Genomic DNA, 11,984 nt, shown 5'->3' with positions numbered 1-11,984 from the left:
GGAGAGAGCAGTGAGCAGAAGCAGCACTCACAACATTAAACCAAAAGCAGAAGGACTGTGTGGATATCTGGCAGTACTGTGATCCTCAGCATGGTCCCAGAAAGGAGTTATGCAATGCAGTCACCCCACTTCCAGCAGGAGTCGAATGGAAAAGCCCTGGTGCAGCTGTAAACATCCTTCGCTTTTGTTAATTTATTTTTTTATTTTCTTCATCAGTTCTGACATCCACTTTCAAGACAGGAAGGCTGAGTGTTTGAAGGGCTTGTAACTTGAGGTGATTTTCTCATCCAGTTCTCTACTGCTTCATGTTTTCTCTTCATGTTCAGTGCATTCAGAACTGTTACCTCAGGCCACAGAGCAGAGAGAGGCACTAGAGAGTCACACCACAAATGCAGGCAGCCTGACCGACCTGCTCTAAAATGAAGAAACCTCATCCCACCACTGTATGGTGGCAGTGAATCACATGGGTCTGAAAGACACAGGAGCCTCTACAAATTTCACAGACACAGGATTTTATTGAGAATGTGATTTTTTTTTTACAATTTAGACCAGGAATAGATCTTCAGTCACTCTACGCTATTTTGTGAAAGAGATTAGTTGGTTACACAACAGCGCTAGTAAATGAAATGGTGGCTGGGAGTGTTCCCCACTAAAAATTGATGATTAAAGTTAGTAGCCCAATAGAAATTTTCCTTACAGTTCTGTACACAGTTTATAAGTCAGCACATGGGAAGGAATGTTCCAGAAGGAAGTCTGCCTGCAGCCAGCCTGTTATAGAGGGTAAGAATTTAACACTATGGCCACTCCATGCCCAGTAGCCTCAAAACCAAAGGAGTTTAATCTACTGCCAGAGTGAGCCTTACTCTCTGAATGGGCATTGAATCAATTTCTCAACACTTCGTTCACTTTTCATGTGGCCCAATTACTTTAGGCTCTCTGCATGGTACTAAAATAATTTGGGTCAAGAGCCTAATGCAGTTTAGGTTCAAAGTCATCTTTCACTAACGTGTCTCTACACGTAATGTTTGATTCACTATGATGACAGAGTCAAGTTTTTTTTTTTTTTTTTTCCCCTTTAAAATATTAGAGCTTGTTGCTGGTTTTGAGGATCTGAATTACTGGAAACACTGGTCAATAGGTCAAGTGTATTGCTCTACCATATTTGTGCTCTTCCCCACAACTCCCATTGATTTGATCCTAGACATGAAGTCTCCCTAAAAGAAGCAAAGCCAATGTGGATTTGAAACAAAGCCAGGTTACTCCGAATGCTTAACATAGTGTTCCTGTTCCCAGAGCTTCATCTACAGATATCCATGTTCTTTCACACCTGGAAAGGAGAACTTCCTTAAATCTTGTTCTGCCTACCAAGAATTGAAGAGGAAATACTGGGAAATACCTCTTTCATTGCTTCCCTGACCTATGGGCTTGCATATGGCAAAAATCACTACAAAGCCGGAGTCAAGAAAGGCTAGTTGTTCTAAATCCAATAAGATACAGATAGTAAACAAGTCTTCCAGGCCAGAAGTCATTTGGGTTATATGGCTACTCATTTTGTTGACAGTAACTTTTCCAGAAGCTGCAGACTAACTTACCTCTGAATATTTTGCATCATTCCCAACTGGATGCCACAACCTCAGCAATGTCATTTTAAGCAATCCAGAGCAGAACTATTGGCTCATACCAATTTTTAAGAAGGACTAAGAATGACTCACGTTAAGATCTCAAAGCTCACAGACTGAACCAAGCCTACTGCTGTTTAGGGACTCTGCAAATGCTTCTTACCAATTTCTTACCAGGTATCAAATAATCTCCCTTCCTGACACAGACTCCTTAAGAAGGGGACAGTAGCCATTCAGAAATGCACTGAAAACCTCACAAAAGCCTTTATAAATACTTCCCCCCCTTCCTATTAATCCTGTGTTTACTCAAATACTTGAGACAAAAATCTTCTGATTATGGACAGGAACACAGTTGTCCCAGCTCCTCATTCCTTGGACAGAAAGACATCTGATCCTGGCTATTCCTATAAACCAACACTTTAAAACACAATTAGCAATGTTGTCAAAAAAACCTGCAACTAATTAGGATCATGTCCGGTCAATGGTAAATTCCACTTGAAGGAATATGTTGAGCTTTCAAATGTGGTCTGATCAGAAAGCTTGAATAGTTCAGAAAAGAAACTGAATTAAGTTAGAGATAAATGGCTGTTTCTTTTTCCTGTTTCCACCTCAGGCTGAGTGAAAGAGTAGGACAGCAGATGACTGTCCATGAAAGGAAACATTAGTCAGTCCCCTTCTTGAGCTCTGTATCTTCATTTTAAATTCAGTTATGTTTCAGTGTGACTCACACGTCCTTGGGACATTCTTTGCTATCATCTCTCCTAGGCATCAGTAACCCACCAAATAATTTGGCATCTGTAGCCAGGATGTCCCCCCCTCAGAACCTCTCAACAGCTTGTGGGGACACAACCCTAACAAATACTCCTGCCCCAATTCTATTGTCACTGATGACAGCACTAAACACTGATGAGAGCTGTATAAATTTCCAGTCCTTTCTGAAAGCTAGTGAAGCATTTGGGTCAACCACTTCCTTCAGCGATGAATTCTCCAGTGCAATCTCATTATATGGAAAAGTGATCCCCAGTTTTCATTTCCCAGTTTCATTGAATGGTCCTTTTGTTCTCACGTATAAGACACTGGCAGAACAGAAGCTAAGTCTACTTGTCCTGCTCTAGCAATTAATTTATAAACTAGCTGTCCACTTTTCAAAATAGCAATCCCAGTTTTTCCAATGTCTCAGAGTTTTTGCATGCCTTAGTTCCTCATGTCACTATTTCCTGAAGTCGCCTATTTCAGGGCACACTTCTGTGTTGTCTCCAGAGCATTCATACAACATTGTCCTCAATGGTGATGAAATCTCATGCCTATAATTATTACAGAGTTAATTTAAATCCCACAAGGGTAACATCAGCCCTTGCAATTGCACTGTTGAGACTGAATTTCAAATACTGTTGTGTTGTCCAGTCACCTTCCCTGTACAGGTCATTTTAGGGAAAGACATTGCAGAAAGTCCTTAATTAACACTGGACTTTTTTTTTTTTTTTTTTTTTTTTTTTTTTTTTTTTTTTACTGTTCACCCTCACTTTGGGACGTATTAGTTCTTAAATTTGTAGCATCCTTCTGATTGAAAGCTCCTTTCCCTATCTGTTGATTACCATCAAGGTGTCTCTGGAAAACCATCAGATCCTTTCCCAGCCTTAATTTTACTAGGCAAAGTTTTTAAGCCAAAGTTCTAGGGATAGGATCTTCATTCTCCAGAAGATCCTAAATGAGAACACCTGTTTTCATTTGCATGAATCTTTATTGAGACTGAATGATCAGAATTATTCACAATATTCTGTACGAGAATTTTAACAGATATCTCTTGGTACTTTTCTGTATACCATTTACCTTTCAGCAGTTCATGATGTGTGACCATCTAATACTCAAAGATCCTTTTTTCTCCTTCTCTCTCATTTCCAGTTGGTGAGTTCCCAGGAAAAAAAGTTATTAGTCCCTTTATCCATGGTAGTAAATTTTGCATACTCGAATCTCATCCAGGATTTCATTTCATCCACCTTTCAGTATTCATTTAGAACATCCTGATCATTCTGTCCTTGTGCCATCAGCAAATTTAATCCAAATGCTCTTTTTATTTATGCCAAGGCCATGAATTCAAATATGAAACAAGATAAGGCCCCACAGTGACCTCCATTAGTAATCCCTTTTCCCTATCAAGATTCTGCCTTTGTGGAGCAGTCTCAAAGGCCTTTTAAAAATCTAAATATATCAGATTAAATGTTTCTTTTTTATTAAGTTCTTTGTTGATGCATCCCAGAAACTGAGCAGAGGATTTATGAGATACTCTTTGCTTAAAGAATTAATCTCAGTTATCAGGATCTTCCAGGTGTTTTGACATATTTTTAATTACCATTCTGACCAGCTTTCAAGAAACAGATAAAAGCTTCACTATTCTACTTCCCTGATTCATCCCTAGCACCTTCTTCAAAATTGTGGGTATGGTCTGTGTTGCATTCCCTGAAGCTCTGGTACCATGGCAGCTTTCCATGACAAACCATATATTCTCCTAACCCAAGAAGCCAAGAAGCCCCACTACTACTCACTTGAAATTCTCTGGAATTCTTGGAGGTATACCATATTATATTTTAAAATTATCAGTTTGGTCCAACATTTCTCATGATCAACTCTCAGTCTTTGAAAGCTGCTTCATTGTAAAAAACAGAGTGCATGCAGGACAGGAATACAAAAGTCTCAAAATTGAAAGTGTATGAAAAACCTTGAAAAACAAGGTTTTTCTCGATTGTTTTCTTTAACCACCCTTGATCCAACACATCCACTAATTGTTTCACAGGCTTCCCAGTTCTCACACCCAGGAAGATTCTCATTTATCCTTTTCATTCATTTCATTGTTTGCTCTGCAACTCCCTGTTCTGTCTTCCCTCCTAATTATTAAATGCTGCAAATTCAAACTTCTCCCTGCTGTAAATTTTGAAGAACCTCTTGCTTGACTCTGAAATTATAAGTTAAGTCACACAGGTATCCTATTTTCCTTTTGATCCACAGGAATGCTTGTCATCCAAGACTATTATTATTGCTGATATCATAGGTATCCGCCAGCACTTCTAAGGATTTTAATCTTTTACTATTAACTCTGATGTCTGCTTCTCAGTCAGAATGCAATGGCATGAACTGCTCATTAGTTTGAGTTATTGCGATCAAACTTTATATCCTGTCTGCATTTTCACACCATCTGCTTTTGAAGTGGCAGATAGGCTGTTAATCAGACTCACTGTGCTTCAGTGCCTGTGAAGTGTACTGGCTCTTTGAAAAGTGACTTCAGGTGGTTCTTCATTTACTGTTTCAAGCAACTTCTGTCCACACTTACAGGCAGCCAGAGCTTTCCTAGCTGCCAGTCCTGGGAATGTGTCCACAGCTTTCCTTTCCGGGCAGCAATGCCCTATATGAAGACCTGAACTTTGATGCACAGAACAGGGTTTTCCTTTAAGGACAGCCACCAAATGATCTTTTGGTTTGTTCACTATAAGCACACAAAACTTAGAATACAATTTCGTCAATTCCAAAGGAAGGAGCAGTATTCAGCTTCCTCTTTCAGAGATATTTTTATTATGCAGGACTAATAAGCAAGAAGACCAGTAAAAACTACTTCAGCCTATCAAGTCAAATTAGCCAAAATGCACCTAAGCATCTTAACTGCTATGTAAGAAGGTACCTTTTCATGTAGTCATTTCAGAGGAGAATCCCTTTATAACTTTGCTGTACTTTGTATTTATTGAGCCTGTAGTAATACATGCAAAAGTACCTCTGTGAGCCTTGGGGCCCTAGAATCTGACCTTCGATATCAATTTGTCTGTCTGTCCAATGACTGAAATGTCTCCCTTGTGAGTACTTCACAATCTTTATCACAGTAACATTATGTAAATTTTTTGAGTCAGGAAAGTGCAATTATAATGGAAATAATTTTTTTCATGGAAAACTCTTTAGATGTTCTACACTGAAGGAAAAACAGCACAACTTGAAAATGTATGCAAAACAAATTCATTCACTGACACTCCCTTCTCTTCCTAGAAAAGTGCCTTTGTCTGACAAAAGTCTTCTAGAACAGAGCACAGCAGACCCTAAGCCACCAGAAACACTTGTGAAGACCTCGACACCCTGGTCTGCCAGACCACAATGGCCAGGAGTCCCCTCCCCAGGGCTCCCCTGCTCTCTATCCTTACAAGACTGAAATCACACAGGAGTTTGCTTTTAAGTACTACTTAGAATCGTTTAGGCTCCTGCAGACTCTGACAGCTCCGACTTCACCCTCCAGGTGTTTCAGTTTGAACACAAGCTCCAGAACAAGGCTCCTGCATATGATCTTCTTCCACCAACCTTTCCAGATGACATTGTTCCCAGAGGCCCATTCACAGCACAGCTCAGCCACAGAGAACCCATAGGAAGGGCTGGGGCAGACCAAAAACATCATGGTTAAAATATTTTCCCCAGTTTGTGTTAGATCTGTATCCTGACTCCTGCCTCACTGCACTTCTTTCTGTCAGAGATAGCACAATCTGAACACACAGCTAAGCATCATGCAGCAAGCAAGTATTTGCCATTTTGTATCTCCCTGGTATCTCCCATGTACTGCCTGAATGTCCTAATGACTGGGGTTTGTAATCCACCTATTTTTGTCTCTGTGAATATTTAATCAATCATTCACACAAAGAGGATAAGCTTCAAGGGGAAAAAAAAGGCATTAAAAAACAATTACCTCCAATTATCCAGAGCTGAATAACAAAAGCATTTGCCTAGGATACGCTGGCACATCTCTCTTTCAAACAGAGCATTTGACCTCGGGACACGAAAGAGCAGTCTCCCTCTGCTCACAATCCTTGGGAATGAGCCCTATTCTGTTCCTGTGCCTACCTACAGCCACTGTGCCAATCTGAAAGATCAAGGGAAAAACGGGTGAGCCAGGTTTAAACCTCTGCTAAAAAGCCATGAAAAGAATGAAGGTCCCTTGCAGAGATCAGAAAAACCAAGAACTCATGTAGGGTTCATGAAAATAAGAGACCAAATACAGGAGACAGACTTTATTTTTGTCCTTGCAGAGGAAAAGGTCACAGTACAAACTAAAGATTTAAAAGGCTTAAGAGAACCAGAATGAAAAGAGACATTACAAATGCACCAATTAGGGGAAAAGCTTCAGTTAGAACTTGTGCCTTGTCACTCATCAAAGGATCCAATTACGAGACCAAAACCAGGCTTTGTTAGTACTGCAATTCACAGAACTACCTGCTTCAAAGCACATTAAAGTGCAGCAGCAGCCTGAAAAGTGACTATCACAGCTACGTTGGATGGCATGGAGCCTGCACCGAGCCTTGGAGGAAACAAAGACCCAACCTTCAGTCCCTAAGGAATGAACACAGGGACTTTCCTCGTTTCAACAACGCCTCCCCATATTGGAAGTACAGCCAGTCCCTGTCTTGGACATTTGAGGACTTCAGGGAGAGTCTGTACTGTTTCAAGTCCTATTTGAAAGCAGAGGTGGACCTGGAAGAGACATGACAGTCCATGTGGAAACCATTTTTGTGGGTTGCGAGAGACAGAGGGGCTTCTGTCCACCTAAAATATTCCACTGCCTTTCCCAGTGACTAAACCTCTGGAGCACGACTGGTTTGGGTTTGCCTGGCATTCCTCAGGCAGGGAACGGCTGAAAGACAAAACACACCCCGCTGCTGGGAGCCCGAGTGCAGTGCGTGGGAAGCGGACACACTTCACCACAAGAATTCTGTCCTATCCGCTGTGCGAGTAAATTAATTAAGTTTAAAGGCTTCCAGGATGAAAGGACATAGTCTCAAGATGTCCTAAGTAAGTTCAGGTTGGGCAAATTTAGGTTGGAGAAATTACTTCACCAAAACGGTGATTAAGACCCTGGAATGGGCTGCCGAGGGAGGTGGCGGACTCATCATCCCTGGAGGTGTTTAAAGAACACCGGACGTGGCACTCAGTGCCACGGTCTAATGCCATGGTGGTGTTCCATCACAGGATGGACTCGGAGATGTCAGAGGTCTTTCCCAACATCACTGACTCTGTGTCTCCACCCGCAGCCGAAGGGGCGCACACGGGCGAGGCCCTCACGCACAACATGGACCCCCCGCTGCCATTTTGAGCGCGCCGCTCCCCACGTGCCCTGGACACGGGGGACGGCCCCGCCCGCACCCCGACGTCACGCAAAGCGCATGCGCCGAATGGAAGCTGGGGGGGAGGGGGGGGGGGGCGCCACCGCCCGAGGCCGCGGGGCGGGTCAGTCGGAAGCCGCCGAGCCCCGCGCAGGAAGTGGCCCTCGCGCGCACGCTGCGACCAGCGGCCCCGGCTGCGGCCGCCCGCGCGGCCCTTTGTGACTCATGTGACTGACGCGCGCAGCACTGACCAATGGCAGCGGCTCCTCCCTTGCGCGCCTGGCCCCGCCTCCTCCCGGGCCTCACGGCCAATCGGGAGAGCAAGTTTGCCTCCGTCGCCATCTCCTCCCTGATGGATGGGTGCGAAACCCAATGAACTCCCTAGCCCCGCCCCCTCCTCCCGCCAATGGGCGCCGCGCAATGCGGCGCTCGCGGGCCGGGGGCAGCCAAGGAGGGCCCGGCCGGACACCCCCGCCCCGCGGACTCGCCGTGGGCGCCGCCGGTCGCGCTCCTGCGCCGGGGTCAGCCGTCCCGCCCTCCCCCCGCCACCGTGCGGGGCTCCGGTCGCCCCCAGCCCCGGGCAGTCCCGCCGCCCGCCACACGTTCCCTGGCTGGATGCGACACGGGGCGGGGAGGAGCCGCCCGGCCGCTGCGTGCGGGGGCTCTGCGCGCTCTTAAGGTGGCCCGAGAGCCCGACGGGAGCGGGACCGGGATAGCCGGGGGTGTCCCCGGTGGGGCGGAGGAGGGGCGCGGCAGCGGCGGCGGGAGCTGCCTGGTGTGAGGGCGGTGTGCTGGAGAATGCCCGCTCGGCCGTCAGGATGAGGAGCCGGGTGGAGGTTTGTACCGGGAGATAAGAGCTTGTCACGTGAGGATTCCCGCTGCAGAGATGGGGAGCGGCGGCTGGAGACAGACTATGCCTTCCTGTGTGTCCGAGGCTGGGCCAGCAAACACGTCCCTCGACGACTGTCCAACCTTTGAAACTTTGGAGCTCACGGCAGGTGCTGTTTGCTCTGGTGGAGATAGCAGGTACACTGGCTTTCTTGTAGTTAGGATCCTAATTGAAGCCCTGAGTTTGAAACCACCCGTTTCGGCTTCTTGATTGTGCAAGTTGCAACGTTACATGCATGGGTATGACATTTACATAGAGCACACCAAGAAATTATTCAAGATACACAACGTGAGTAACCAGTAAATTTTTACATATGTATCTACAGAATCACTCCATCTCCGAGGTGGCAAAAGACCTCTGAGAACATCGAGTCGAACCTTTGACTAAACACTGCCAAAGGTTCGACCGTGGCACTGAGTGCCACATCCAGTCTTTCCTTAAACACTTCCAAGGACATAGGCTACACCACCTCCCTGGCAGCCCATTCCAATGTCTAATCACCATTTTCTGTGAAGAAATTCCTCGTGAAGTTGAACCTAAACCACCCCTGACACAGCCTGAGGCTATGTTCTCCTGTCCTGTCACTTGTTAGCTGGGAGAAGAGGCCGACCCCCACCTGGCTGCCCCCTCCTTTCAGGTGGCCGTAGAGTGAGAGGGTTACCTCTGAGCCTCTTCTACTGGCTAAACAACCCCCATTCCTCAGTCATTCTTGTACTTGTGTGCAAGTACATAAACAAAGGTTTTCCTGGCTAGGAAGGGGTTTTTTAAAAAAACCCAAGCCAAACACCTAACCCTGTCCAGGAAGAAAAACATGTTAGGATACCTGCATGTTACATAGGATTGCTGAGATGCCTGTTTATTACTAGTTGCAAATGGAAGGAACAGTCCTTCAGCCAGGAGGTAGAAGAGAATTCCTTCCCAAATACTGAGACTTTCAGTGTCCCAACTGCCAAAAACCAAAGCCACCTCCTACACCTTCCTGGATGCGAGAAGCCCCAACTGCCCGCTACCCATCTGTCAAAATTTATAGATCTCCTTAGACAAATATTAACAATTCAGTCATGCGCAAAGCCTGTGGCATATTGAAAAAATTGGGATAAAGATAAAATACAGTGAATGTAATGTAAAAATAAGCTATGTGGTGACTGGTTTACTCTTTTTCCCCGTGTCTCCATCTGCTCTCCTCTGTCTTCTATTTAGCTGTGAAAGGCTTTGGGATGTGTCTTTGTTCTCTGAATGCTGAATATGATGATGGATCATGATACATTCATCTCTGTGCATTTCTGCCACGCTGATCCTTTGCCCTGCCTCCCTAGGGCACTTTTTGTGTTGGATGGTAATTTTTACATTTACATTCTTACAAGCAGTGGAACAAGTTAGTTACATCATACCTTTTAATTGTCTATAAAAAGCAGGCAGTACTTCAGATATTCATTCGAGGAGAGGATCCTGAAAACCAAAAGGAAAAATAAGTAGGGAACACACATCGGATGCCTGGCACACGTCGAGTCCAACCACAGCTTTTTAACACCTCTGCATTTGGCTACAGATCAAACAACTTGCAGATACCACCCGTCTGCCTCCCAGCACAATGATGCTCCTGCCTCATCTCTCAGTAGAGAGTAGCCTGAGCACTGTATGGACACAAATCCTAGCAAGAGGGGAACTGGGGAGCTTGGACTAGGAGTAGCAGACACACCCAAAGACCACCTAGCCCAAAGAGAAGTCAAAAGAGAGGCAGAAGAACAAAGGACCTGGAGCTAAGCTGTTCAGGACTGAGTGAGGCTTGGGAGAAATAACAATAGGACATTGAGCTCTGCTGTGGTGGTGGGAGGGAAAGAGATGGTTGTTGGCCCTTGGTAATGATCAAGAACACCGTAATGGGGATCTGTAGTGAGATAATGTGAATAGTATGGGGAAAAAGGCAAGAAACCCTTCTTGACAGAACATGTAGTAGCATAGGGAGGGAAGTTGTGACTAGTGCTGCTGGCATAGGTGCAGAAGAAGGGGATAGTGTGGGAGAAGGAGGACACAGAATCCTGAGAGGATGGAGGATGATGACTGACTTCCTGAAATGAAGGCATGGAACTATGGCACAGGTTTTGACCTATTGAAGGAATGCAAGGAGTCATTGCAGGTGCAATGGTAAACTCAGCTCTGCAAAAGCAGCAAGTCTTAAAACACCCTCTCTGCTATCTCAATTTCCATATTACAGTTTCCAGAAGTAAAAAAAAAAATTCTCAGTAAGTGCCGTTTCATCCCAGTATATGTGCTGTCCTCTACTTCAAGCCTTACAGCAGTGCTACCATTTGGAAGGATTCAGATGTGAAACCACACACAAAAAGATGAGATGATGAAATATGGGGCGACTTTCAGATAACTGGGATAGGGGCCCCAGGGGGGCTGTTTCGGTCATGCTTTTCAGATTGACACATCAAAATGATCTGCCTTACAACACTGTCTGCAGGTGTATGGGACACCAGGCAGCACCTGCTCCTCCTCACACACAAATTTTAGAGTATTGGCTCTTACTTGGCATGCTTTACTGCACAGTCCCCTTTAATGTTATAATGAACTACTGCCTTGGTCTGCATCCCTGGGACACATCAACAGGAGACTCCCAGTTTTTGGCCTGCTGGGTCAGTGTGGGACAGCACTGAGTGTAATTCACAGAGTCTCAGAATGAATTAGGTTGGAAGTGACCACAGTGGGTCATCTGGTCCATCCTCCTTGTTTTAGCAGGGTCCTCCCAGAGCGCATTGTGCATGATTGCATTCAGATGGTTCTTGAGTTTCTCCAGTGGGGGAGACTCCTCAACCTCTCTGGGCAGCCTTTTCCAGTGAAGAGTCTGTACAGTGCAGTTTACCTGCACAGTAAAGAAGTTCTTCCCCATGTTCAGGTGGAACTTCCTGTACATCAGCTTCTGCCTCTTCATCCTAGTGGTTGGCACCACTGAGAAAAGCCTTGTTGCATCTTCTTGGGACCCCCACTTCAGATATTTATACACATTCATGAGGTAAATTAATGGTTTTTCCTATATGGTTCGAACTGGCTTTAACACACAGTAGAGATAGCAACGAGACTTTTAACAAGATTGTGGTATAAACACTTTTTAAGATCTGGTGATGTCTCTGCAATAAGGTTGTGGACACACACAATGTTGAGGGAAGACTACTAGAGACGGAGAGCTGCATTGTTTTGGGGTGGGAGTTGACTCGGAGCACTCAGGGCTGAAGCAGGGCATCACCACTGCATGGCCGGAGTAAGCAGCGCGGATCGGCAGACCCCAACCCGGGGTGGCCATTTGTGAGCCCCCGTGCCGGGGCTGTGACCGGCTGTCGCAGCGATGACTCC

The sequence above is a fragment of the Haemorhous mexicanus genome, chromosome 2 (genome assembly GCF_027477595.1).
Source record: "Haemorhous mexicanus isolate bHaeMex1 chromosome 2, bHaeMex1.pri, whole genome shotgun sequence".
NCBI classification, from domain to species: domain Eukaryota; kingdom Metazoa; phylum Chordata; class Aves; order Passeriformes; family Fringillidae; genus Haemorhous; species Haemorhous mexicanus.
This window is presented reverse-complemented; position numbering follows the sequence as displayed.